Consider the following 12,596-nt stretch of genomic DNA (forward strand, 5'->3'; position numbering starts at 1 on the left):
AAGAAACTCAGATGGTTTACTTATAAATAGTTAATAAATATCAAAACAGGGCCCTGGCCGGTTGGCTCAGCGGTAGAGCGTCGGCCTAGCGTGCGGAGGACCCGGGTTCGATTCCCGGCCAGGGCACACAGGAGAAGCGCCCATTTGCTTCTCCACCCCTCCGCCGCGCTTTCCTCTCTGTCTCTCTCGTCCCCTTCCGCAGCCAAGGCTCCATTGGAGCAAAGATGGCCCAGGCGCTGGGGATGGCTCTGTGGCCTCTGCCCCAGGCGCTAGAGTGGCTCTGGTCGCAACATGGCGACGCCCAGGATGGGCAGAGCATCGCCCCCTGGTGGGCAGAGCGTCACCCCTGGTGGGCGTGCCGGGTGGATCCCGGTCGGGCGCATGCGGGAGTCTGTCTGACTGTCTCTCCCTGTTTCCAGCTTCAGAAAAATGAAAAAAAAAATGATAAATATCAAAACAGGGGCGTCTAAACAATACCCCAAACCTACGGCTCCTTTAACTCAGCAAACTTTTGCAGTGGTCTCCGATTAACGGGAGCAGGGAGTTCACTGGCACCTGGAGCAGGCAGCTGAGCAGGTTGTCCAGAACAGGGCAGTCTAACCTGCGGCCCGATGCCCACCTGTCCTTCCCGAGCCGGGAGGTGGCCCCCATCTGCCCCAGGCTGTGCATCCCCAGTCTCCCCCAACTCAGTTGAGGGTCTGCGAACTCCAAGGGCCCTGCCTTCCTGGAGCTGCAGCTCCCGAGGTCGGGCGGGGCCGTGAGCACACACAGACAACAAGGGAGTCCCGCCCCTCCCCGCCCATGAAGCCGACCAAGCGAGGGTGCATGAACATCTCTGATGGACTCACCTCTCTTAAGTGCTATGAAAGATGCTGGTATCATTAAGTACATATTGGAGGCAAGACACCACATGAACAGCTGGCAACGAACATGGAAGAAGCATGTGCCAAGCGGACCACACAGAAAACTGGTGCTTTAGAAATTAAGAAGAGAATACTACAGGCCTGAACATCCCCATCCTTGCAGCTGGGAAGCCACTCTGCTCCTCCCACCACAGCAGAGCAGATGCCCCGACTCCTTGGGCCCAGAGGGTCCCCCCAGGGCTGGCTCTGCTGGACACCGCTGCCCCACCCCAAAGCACTCTCAGGGAACATTATGTCCGCATGACTCCCTCCCCCTGGGCAGAGTCCGCCCGCTTTGGTGTGGATACCTGATCCAGGCTGCACCACGGAGAGTTATTTTTCCCAGACAAGAGGTTATAGGGAGAAGAGAATTAATTCTAAGAGTTAAGAGAACACACACACACTCTAGATGAATCAAAGGGTTATGAGGGATGGAACAGATTCTCCTTCTTAAGAATCTGGAACTGGGGACTGAGCTGCCCAGTGTCAGATGGCAGAAGGTCGGTAGGGTAGTGCTATGGCTGGCCAAGGACACGTTCAAGCCCCAGTCCTAAGGAAGTAAGAAAGGTCAATGGCCAAACAGGGAACCAGGATTACTGTCACAACACGAGCGTCCAGGCTATTATGAACAAATGACTTTTTGCAGCTCAAATAATTGTCCCCCAATTCCAACCCAGCCAAGGAGAGATCACATCATCAGCAGAATATGAGGTGGCCAGAAAGGCGTCCCCAGTCCGTTAGTCCCAAGGTACAGCGCACCAGAGCCCAGGTCCAGCCAGAGGCTCCGCCCAGGCTGCCCAGGCCCCGCCCCACAGAGGCAGGCTCAGCCCCCACTCAACGCTGTTCTGGGGACAATACCAAATGGAAGCGGAGGATTGGAATACAGGTGAGGAAACACACTCCTTTTCACTCCCCTTCCAGTAACGGCATCAAACACGGTGTATTCAGTGGGGGCTTACAGCAGGCTGAGTCCTGTGCCCTCGACCACCTGGGGGGACCTGGCAGAGCCGCTCACACACAAAAATGACACTTGGCGGTGGGATCCACCATGTCCCACGGGAGCTCATGGATGGGAGACACAGAGGGCTGGAGTTAGAGCAAAGGCCTGGCTCCCGGGAGGGGAAGCAGGTATGTGCCTCTCACGAATATATGGCCTCTCAGCTCCAAATCCACCCTTCTTTGCCCTGTGTTGTGATAGTGGAGCGGACCCCGTGCCGTTTCTCCTGTCACGTGGCTGGCTATGAGACTTTGTCAACAGGGGCTCTGCAGGGACACTGGGAAGCTACTGAAGAACACGTGGTCACCCTTACTGGTCCCAGTGTGCCGTTTTCAGCAGAGCAGCCGGCAGGTCAGTGGATTGAGAGTACCCCGTCAGCAGCCCTCACAGACCAGCCCACACTCACTAAGTTTCTCCACCACCTGATGGGCCTCTGCTATCAACCAACTCAGACCCACACCCTCCGGCGAGTGTTCTGACTACCAGGCAAGCCATGTTCACATCAGCTCCAGCCCACATCCTACCGACTTCTCCACCACCAGGCAGGCTGCGCCCATGGGCCACGCCTCCCATCACATTTCCTCACCGGGACGGGCCTGGATCTCAGCCTCGCGGGAGGGCAGCCTTCGGCTGAGTCCTCGGTTCTGTCCTGGTTCACTGTCCCTCGGCTCCTTTGTGCATTTGCTGCTTCTCCACCCTCTGAATCTTCTTTTACTCTTTTTAGGAGTAAACTGGTTTTTACTAGTTAATAATCCTTTATATTAAATTTTTCCTATTCAAATTATTGGCGTGACTGGACTCTGGCTGAATCTCAAGGTTAGCCCCTGAAATTGAACTTGAATAGATTAGGGTAAAAAAAAGGAGGGCATTTCAGAATGAGAGAACAACGTAACATGCATGTGTGCGTCCGTGGGCATCGTGTGCACGTGTGTGTGCAAATGCGTGTGTTGAAGACCTGCTCCACCATGTCCCTTAGACTGGATGCACATCTGCATCTGTCTGCAGCTGGCAGCCCTCAGAAGGCATCAGCCTCTCCCTGCTAAGCCCTCCCACCAGGAACAGAGCCAGGGCCCTGCTACCTCTCCACCATGGCATAGACAGTCACAGATAGGGTGACCAAACGGATGGTCACCATCAGGACTGTCTGGGCAATGCTCTGGGTGGGCCCTCTCTGGCCACACAAGCCCAGGAAAGGCAGCCTACTCCTGATTCGCCAGATACGTGGCACCTCAGCCATTAGGGCAAATCACGTGCATCCCCTGGACCCTCTGTGCACCTCAAGGCGATCCTGCGTGTGCCGTAATGGAGATTGATGATGAATGACAATAGGACATACACACACAAACCCATCATCCATGACAATGAGTCAGCATCTACTGCAAACGGCACCCATATTTCAACTAAAGAGGCCCCAAAGTCACCTTCAACCAGCTTTTAAATAAACATACATATACACACACAGAGTCACATGAAGATGACAGGCTCGGCCACTCGCCAAAAATCTAAATGTTCTGTTCAGACCAAAACAGACACAGTCCTGAATAACAGAGCAGGCACTCTGACCTCCAAGGTTCCTTCCAGCTCCAGCTCCTCCAGCTTCACTGTCCTCTGAGGTCAGAAGAAAGGTGCCACGCAGAATTTCGAGAAACTACTGGCTTAGTGAAACCTGCCTTTCACCATCGCTTCGTTTGGTGTTTTAAGGAGTTACAAGCCTGCTGGGAGCAGGGGACATATACAGGAATTCTCTGCTAGCCAGGAGCCTTTCCCGCGACCAAGTCAGTGTGCTCAGTGAGGGCAGCTTCCCGCATCTGCCGAGCTCTGCACTGCCTTGCATCCGGTCCCTCACCCTGCACATCTCTGAGCACCTACACAGGCAGAGGCACCAGGAGAGACATCAGGTAAATGGCAGTCGGTTTATAACAGTTCCACAGTTTCTGCAATGATGCAGATGTTCTATCTGCACTGGCCAATACGTGGCCACTACACAGCTATAAACGGCTACTGCGCACTTGAAATGTGGCTGGTGAGACTGAGAAAGTGATTTTTTCATTTTATTTAATTTTAAATAACTTAAAATTGCCACATGTGGCTTAGAGGCTACCATATTGGACAGCTCAGATTTCTAAATTAGTAACAACTATAGTATAATAAATAATCTTTTTTAAAATTTTCATTCATTTAAACTAAAAAAAAGGAATTTCTTTTCTCCCAATCTATCCTCCCCTCCTGCCTCTTGCAACCTCCAATCTATTCGCTGTAACTATAAGCTTGGTTTGGTTTGGTTTGGTTTTTAGAGTCTACATATAAGAGAGATCATACAGTATTTGTCTCCCTTCGTCTGACTTATTTCACTTAGCATAATGCTTTCAAGAGTCATCCATGTTGTTGCAATTGCCAGGACTTCATCCTTTTCATGACTGAGTAATATTGCATTACATACATGTACCACAATTTCTTGAACCATTTATTCATCAATGGACACTTCGGTTGTTTCCATATCTTGGCTTTTATAAATAATGCTGCAGTGAACATGGGGGAGTAGACATCTTTTTGAATAGAGTTTTAATTCTCTTTGGATAAATGCCCAGAAGTTAAACTGCTGGATCATATGGTAGTTCTATATTTAATATTTTTATTGATTGATTTTTAGAAAGAGAAAAAGAGGAAGATGGGGAAAAGAGAGAGAAAACATCAATTTGGTTTTCCACTTACACATTCATTGATTGACTCTTATATATGCCCTGACTGGAGACTGAATCAGCAACCTTGGCATATCAGAATGATGCTTTACCAGGGGTCCCCAAACTTTTTACACAGGGGGCCAGTTCACTGTCCCTCAGACCAATGGAGGGCTGCCACATACAGTGCTCCTCTCACTGACCACCAATGAAAGAGGTGCCCCTTCCGAAAGTGCGGCAGGGGCCGCATAAATGGCCTCAGGGGGCTGCACGTGGCCTGTGGGCTGTAGTTTGGAGATGCCTGCAACCAAATGAGCTAGCTACCCAGCCAAGACCTATTTTTAATTCTTTGAGGAACCTCTTTCTATATTGTTTTCCATAGTGGTTGCACCAATTTACATTCCCATCAGTAGTGCACAAGGTTGCCTTTTCTCCACATTTTCACCAACACTTGAATAACTATTTATTTAATACCCCATTTTAGGTACTATTTCTGGCCTAAAAAGAGCTGGGTTCAAATCCTACTTTGCTACTCACTTGTCATATAACCATGGATAAGTCACTAAACATTAGAGCCTCAGTTTTCTCATCAGTAACAGGAAGAGAAAAATGATAACTGTGTTGGTCAAATGAAGCAATGCATAAAAATAAAAAAAAAAGAGCTTAGCACAGGGCCCAGGATATAGTCAGTGTTCAATGAATGAATAGCAAAAGACGGGGGAAAATCAATCTTCTTTGAAAATGAAATTAAAAAAAAAAAAAAACTTCAGGCCCATCTATTCTTTATGCTTTGTTCAGTTCAACAAATCTGGACCACAATCTAACAGACAGAAATTATAGCTCATTTCAAGCTGTGTCATCTCAATTGCAAAGCATCCGTGCATAAGAAATGCAAATAGCTACAGAGCCTTATTCCAAATACACCAATTTCAGATTTGCTCCCCCAAAGACCTCTCTACTTCGGCTGCCGCCCTAATACTGACTACCCACTTGCTCACTGGACTCGAGTCCTGCCCTTTCCCACCTCCTGGCTTCAGGGGCTGGTTGGGTATGTCACCACAGCTTGTCCCCGCTGCAGAGCCCACACCCTTTCCGCCTTCCGTCCCTGCCAAAAGATGGCAGGAGCGGCTGGCACGGTCCCCCTGCCTCTCCTCCAACTTCGTTTTCACTCCCAGCTCAGTAAGTTGCCTTATGATTATCTCATTACCAATAACCTTGCTATAATGAGTTTTAATCTGCCTTACATTAATTAAAAGCATTCTCATTAGCCAGCTCGGTTTGGGGTTTGGAAGAGGGACAGTAAATAGCTAATAGGATCAACTCACTGCTGATTAGTTATTGATTGGGAGGGATGGAGCAAAGGCCTCAGGAGGGCAATTCTTTACTCATGTCTGAATCCCCAAGAGCAGGGGTCTCAGCCCCCAAACTTGGCCATAAGTTACTCAAGTCAGACTGAACCAACAGGACTCCCCATCAGAACTGGGCAGTATCCCAGTGGGGTTCAGGGGTGAGTGTGAACAGAGAGGAAAGAGACAGACAGACAGACACACACGTAGAGACAGACACACACACACACACGTACATACCCTGCACAACACGGGAAGGAGACAGTGAAAGAGAAGGTGGCAGATTCCAAAACAGAAAAGGACTTTTAATTCTTCTAATAAAAACTCATGACCCAAAGGAAATACATGAAATATTAACAGTGGTATCTCTGGGCTGTGAGATTACACGAGTGCTTTTTCTTCTTTATAGATTTTTCAGTACTTTTCAAATTTCTTTAAACTAATATATACTATGTCAATCCGGGGAGAAAGTTTTTTAAATCATCCCTTCTTCAACATCTTCTGGAAATTGAAAAGTCCAGCTGACTCTTCTCTTAGCTGTAAACGTACAGGACTCTGCCACGCAGACTTCGGGGCAGAGAGAAGAATACAGGGTCCCCCCTAATTTCACAGGACTCTAGGACCATATGAGCGTTTCCATCATGAAAATGGGACTACAACTCCTCTCTCATCCCAAGAAATCAGTCCAGGACTTGTCTCGAAGGTCTCTTTGCTTTAAGTAGTTGTCCTTTAGCCCAGTGGTTTTCAACCGCCTGTCCACGGACCACAGTTGAAAAACACTGATTTAGGCAAGAAAATAAAACTCATCATGCCTTAAGGGAAACAAAACAAGTTGCAGTTTCTAAATGTTTTAAAGGAGAGTGATCACACATTTGAGCATGCCTTCTGTCTCTCCTCTGACCACATGTGCTTAAGAACACAGGGCCAGCGTCAGCCTGCCTCAGTCTACACCCAGCATCACCAATCAGAAACTGCTGCCCTCATTCAAGTTATATGATCGCCATCCACTTCAGTCTTCTCCTCCATAAAAGGAAGATAACATTAGTACCTACCTCATAGGGTTGCCGTGAAGGTTAAATGAGGTAGGTGCCTGACCAGGCGGTGGCGCAGTGGATACAGCATTGAACTGGGATGCGGAGGACCCAGGTTCGAGACCCCCGAGGTCGCCAGCTTGAGCACGGGCTCATCTGGTTTGAGCAAAGCTCACCAGCTTGGACACAAGGTCACTGGCTTGAGCACAGGGTTACTCGGTCTGCTGAAGGCCCGCGGTCAAGGCACATATGAGAAAGCAATCAATGAACAACTAAGGTGTCGCAACGAAAAACTAATGATTGATGCTTCTCATCTCTCTCCGTTCCTGTCTGTCTGTTCCTGTCTATCCCTCTCTCTGACTCTCTCTCTGTCTCTGTAAAAAAAAAAAAAAAATGAAGTAGGTAGGTAATGCATGTACTCCAATTAACCGGGCTGGCATTTCTGTACTTGTTGGAAGGGTACCCAGGATTTGTTTTAATCGGATATGGTAAGACAGTCTCAGAAATGACCGTCTCAAAGGAAGAAATTTTACTCAGAGTTCCCTAGAAGCAGGAGGCTTGGCATGCCATGCAGAGCCACACAGGGAAGCACCAGGGTTGGCCAGAAGCACAGGCAGAGAGAGGAAAATGTGGATAAGAGTTTTTGTTGTAGATTCCATGAGAAAGAATGGGTGAGGCAGAGTAAGCAAGCTTAGGCTTGACTAGTTTGAATAACTGTAGTAGGCTTAGGAGCACAGGGCATGTCCCTAGTTTTTTGGTACCTGGCCCTGGGGAAGTTAGGACAGGTGGATAGTGTCCCAGGGTATAAATGCTCAATAAAGGAGGTGCTTGGTGGGCATGGGCTCTGAATTGGTTGGTGCACATATGAAAGGCATGCTTCCAGGTTAGGCACTTGCTATCTCTGTGAATTGGTTAACCCAGTTACTCTAGTGTCAACAAAGGATAAAAAAATATAGGGAAAAAAACATGACAAATACAACATTACATATATGCTCCCTTGGGGATTTTGTCCAGTATAATGGTTGTAAATACCATCTACCCACTAATGACACACAAATGTGTATTCTCTGCCCAGACCTGCCCCTGACCTGTCCCCTGTCCAACTGCCTCCCTGACATCACTCCAATTTCCAATGAGCTCCTCAAACTCAGCATGACTTTTCCACCACACCCATCACCACCAAACCCACCCCTCCCCGTCTTCCCCATCTTAGGAAATTGAATTCTAAACTTATGCTAAAGCCAAGAATCTTGATGTCACCCTTGACATCTCTTCCAAAACAGGGACCAAAATTACGTCCCCATCTGAAACAAACAAACAAAGCAAAAACAAACAAAAAAACCCACCAACATGATTTACAAAAACAATGGTTTTTAAGGCATTGGACATCAGACAATGAAGAACAGCGATTCCTGAGAGACGGAAAACAAACAAGGTGAACCCTATGATTGCCCCAGTTTAATGCATTTAAAAGTGTGCAGACCACAGTGCAGGAAAGGAAAACCCAGGCAATGCCTAGAGGACTCCTGAGTAGAAGAGACAGAGCGACGGCCCAGGAAGACCAAAGCAGGTAGAGTCACAGGAGAGAGTCCTGGAGAGGAAAAAGCTATACAAAGAAAGGAGGCTGAAGATGAAGATCTGCAGAGGGTCCATCTTACATATTCAGCTCAGAACTAGTCAGAACATACACGTGGGAAAACTGAATCCAGAAAAAGAACACCCAAAAAGACCAGGATTAGCAGTACTCAGTGCTTACATAGGGCCTATTTCCACCAGTCAGATTGGAAATTCTCATTATTCATAAGGCATTTGTTATAATACCCACAAGGGGCTTGTCTCAGTAATGGGGAATATCTCAAACTAAATAACTGCACCATTCCCATTAATACTTAAAAAAAAAAACAGTTCTTATATAATTTAACTGTGTCCCAAAACAATGCTCAAGAACATTTATAAAAATACAAAAGCACCTGACCAGGCGGTGGTGCAGTGGATAGAGCGTCAGACTGGGATGTGGAGGACCCAGGATCGAGACCCTGAGGTCGCCAGCTTGAGCATGGGCTCATCTGGTTTAAGCAAAGCTCACCAGCTTGGACCCAAGGTCGCTGGCTCGAGCAAGGGGTTACTTGCTCTGCTGAAGGCCCACAGCCAAGGCACATATGAGAAAGCAATCAATGAACAACTAAGGTATTGCAACAAAAAACTAATGATTGATGCTTCTCATCTCTCTCTGTTCCTGTCTGTCTGCCCCTATCTATCCCTCTCTCTGACTCTCTCTCTGTCTCTGTAGAAAAAGAAATACATAAACATCTAGCACTCAACACTTCATGTGTTCAAAAAGTTAAGCAGAGACATGGACAATATAAAAATTAGAGAGACAAGATCCAAACGAAACTTCTAGAGATGGCACCTGTAATGTGTGATTTGAAAAATAAGCTGGAAGGGATCAATAGCAGACTAGGGATTGTAGGAGAAAATATTAGTGAACATGAAGACCTAGCAATAAAAACTATTAAAAATGTAACATGAAATAAAAAAGGAATTTTTTAAAAATGAAGAGAGCATCCGTGATCGGTGGTAAAAATTTAAGCAGCCAAGTAAACATGTAGTTGAAATCCCCAAAAGAGAGGAGATAGGAGGGGGTGGAGAAGAACTATCTGAAAAAATAATGACTGAAAAAAATCCAAATTTGTTATTTATTTAATTTTTTTTTAGTTTATTCATTTTTAGAGAGAAGAGAGAGGAGAGAGAGGAGAGAGAGAGACTGGGGGGAGGAGCTGGAAGTATCAACTCCCATATGTGCCTTGACCAGGCAAGCCCAGGGTTTCGAACCGGCGACCTCAGCATTTCCAGGTCGACGCTTTATCCACTGCGCCACCACAGGTCAGGCAAAAAATTTGTTATTTAAAATAAATAAACCAACAGATCCAAGACTCTCAGCAGGCTCCAAGCATGATAAACATAAAGAAAACAGCATAATAAAAAATTTTCAAAATCAGTGATAAAGAAAAAATCTTAAAACTATCCAGAGAAAAAGGACACATCATGGACAGAGGAATAAAGATGACAGATTTCTCACTGGCAACAACACAAGCAGAAGTTAGTGGAGCAACATCTCTGAAAGCACTGAAAGAAAACCCAGAATGATATACATAGCAAAACCCCTTTCAAAGCAGAGGTTAAAAAAAAAAACTCTTCAGAAATCTAAAAGTTGACAGAACTCATCTCCCTGTGCCACAAGAAATGTTAAAGAACATCCTTATAGAAGGAAAATGGTACCAGAGTGAAACATTGGCCTACAGAAAGAAACAAAGAGACCAGAAATAGTAACTTCATAGGTAACTACACAAGAATTTTTAATATCCTGTATCTCTTTAAAAGATAAGTGCTTAAACAAAAATAAAACAATGTAATATGGAGTTTATAACATACATAAAAGGACAATAGATTATGTCATAAAGACTGGGAAGAAAGAAAGTATACTATTATAAGATTCTTACATTCTGTAAAGTGGTATAATGTCACTTGAATGTAGACAGTGACAAGTTAAAGCTGTATGCTATAAACTAATATTATCACTAAAATAATTAAAATAATTATAGCTCATAAGCCAACAAAGGAAATAAAGTGGAGCCATCAAAAAATTTTAATTCAGAGTGACGTCAGAGAAATGGCGCCGTGAGGAGTGCTCCCGATACCTCTCCCTGAAACTTCAACAAATTCAACAACTAGAGACAGAAAAACAATCTCAGGAGCATCTGAAATACACGTACATCAAACAAAGGTATGATTGGGCAAAAAGGTGGCTGAATATATAACCCACTCTGAAGGGAATAAAACAGAGAACAGAATATTCCGCTTTCCTCACTGACCTGAGTAAGGGCTCCTTTCACTTGGAACTGAGAGAAAGTGAGGGCTGGGGGCGCGGAAAAAGCCAGGCTAGGGCAGAGACGTTCAAGCTGAGAAAAGAGTGGGCCTGAGGCTCAGCCCATGCGGAGCTAATGCCAGTGGCAGACCCCGGCAGAGGTGAGTGAGCAGTTTACTTGTTTACCCCCGGTATCCCGGTTGGCAAGTGCGGGTAGTGTACAAGTGGATCCACCTGGCACTTCAGGCGTGGGTGCCCACAATCCTGGATGGAGGGACTAGGTCGGAGACTGTCAGTAGTGACCCTCTGTGTGGGCTGTGACCGGAGTTTCTGAATAATCCCGGCTCCCCAACCAACAGCGCGTGGGAAGTGCATGAAAGCTGGCTTCCCTACACCTGGACCCATCTGGGCACAGCGCCTCCGCCAGCCATACAGGCTAACAAAGCACACTCCTGGGGAAGAGAACTGTGGAAGTGGTGGGGGGAAGGGTGCACAGGCAGCTTGCAGACAGCCTCTGGAGAGCAGACCTGCGGAGTGCTGAGGCATACTAGACATGCCGGAGGCTCATAGAAAGACACCTGAAAGGCAATCGGCTTCCAGCCCTGCCTGATTACACTGGCAGCTCTGGCTGGCAAAGCCTTATCCAGAACCTTGCGTTGAGTTGAGTGGGGATAGAGGGGATATCTGGCAGCTCTTAGAGACTCTTGCTCTCTACGCAGTGGCTGGGGCAACTTCACAGATGGGTCCCAGGCTGCTGGTTCAGGAAGGAGAGATTTGGGGAGAGGCTCTGGGAAAATGGACTCTCCCATTGTCAGAGCCTGAAAATGTTAACAAGCCCCGCCTACCAACGGGACTGAGGCCTAGTTTATGTCATCACCATAGCAACACAACAGCAAATCTCTGCCTAAGAGTGCCACAGGGGCAGAACCTGGGGTACAGCACCACCGGCCATAAAGAGAGAAGAAAGAAAAAGGAGGAAGATAACATCTCAAAACCAGAAAAAATCCACAGTCTTTATAACTTTTCCTATTTTTTTCTTGTATTTTTTATCTTTTATTTTCTTTTTTTTCCTTCCACCTTGGTCATTTTATCCTCTTTCCACTTTATTCTTTTCTTTTCATTTTGAATGTTATTACCCATAAGTGTTATATTTTTCATTTTTTTTCCTATGAGTGTTACATTCCAAAAAACCTTAACTCAGTTTTTTTCTCTCTCTCTTTTTGTTTCTTCTTTTCTCTTCACTTTTTCTCTCATTCAAATCTCACCCACAAACAAATTATTTTATTCTGGATTCAATTTTTTTCTTTGTGGCATTTTGTGTGCTTTTTACTTCGTTTATCTCTTTAGCATTTCCCCCAACTCTGGCTCTCTATTCTATAGTTTTTGTGCCACTTAATACAACAGAATTTTCATTTTTCACTGTATTTTTTTCTTTTTTCTCTTTTTCTTTTTTTTTTCTTTTACACTATTTCTCTCATTTAACCATCATTTACAAATTATTTTATTTTTGATCCAAATTTTTTCTTTGTGGCATTTTGTGGGTTCTTGCCTCATTTTTTGCCACTTTGTCACTCCCCCCCAACCCAGGCCCTCAGTTCTACGTATTTTTGTTCTACGTAGCACAATAAAATTTTCAGTTTTTCACTGCATTTTCTCAAAAAAAAATCTTATCAACTCTTATTAGTGTTATTAACAATACCACTCTCAAATGCCATTAAAGAAAAAAAAATCAAATATCATGGATACAAAACAGTGATGTAGCTCAGATAGATAAGGA

General features: G+C 45.8%; 1 protein-coding gene across 5 annotated transcripts in view; it reads right to left on the reverse strand.

Annotated features, from left to right (window-relative positions):
* The window catches only part of ADCK1 (aarF domain containing kinase 1), a 122,473-nt gene that overhangs the window by 71,902 nt on the left and 37,975 nt on the right, over nt 1-12,596 (reverse strand). The window lies entirely within an intron of this gene.

Source organism: Saccopteryx bilineata, chromosome 4 (genome assembly GCF_036850765.1).
Source record: "Saccopteryx bilineata isolate mSacBil1 chromosome 4, mSacBil1_pri_phased_curated, whole genome shotgun sequence".
Classification (NCBI taxonomy): domain Eukaryota; kingdom Metazoa; phylum Chordata; class Mammalia; order Chiroptera; family Emballonuridae; genus Saccopteryx; species Saccopteryx bilineata.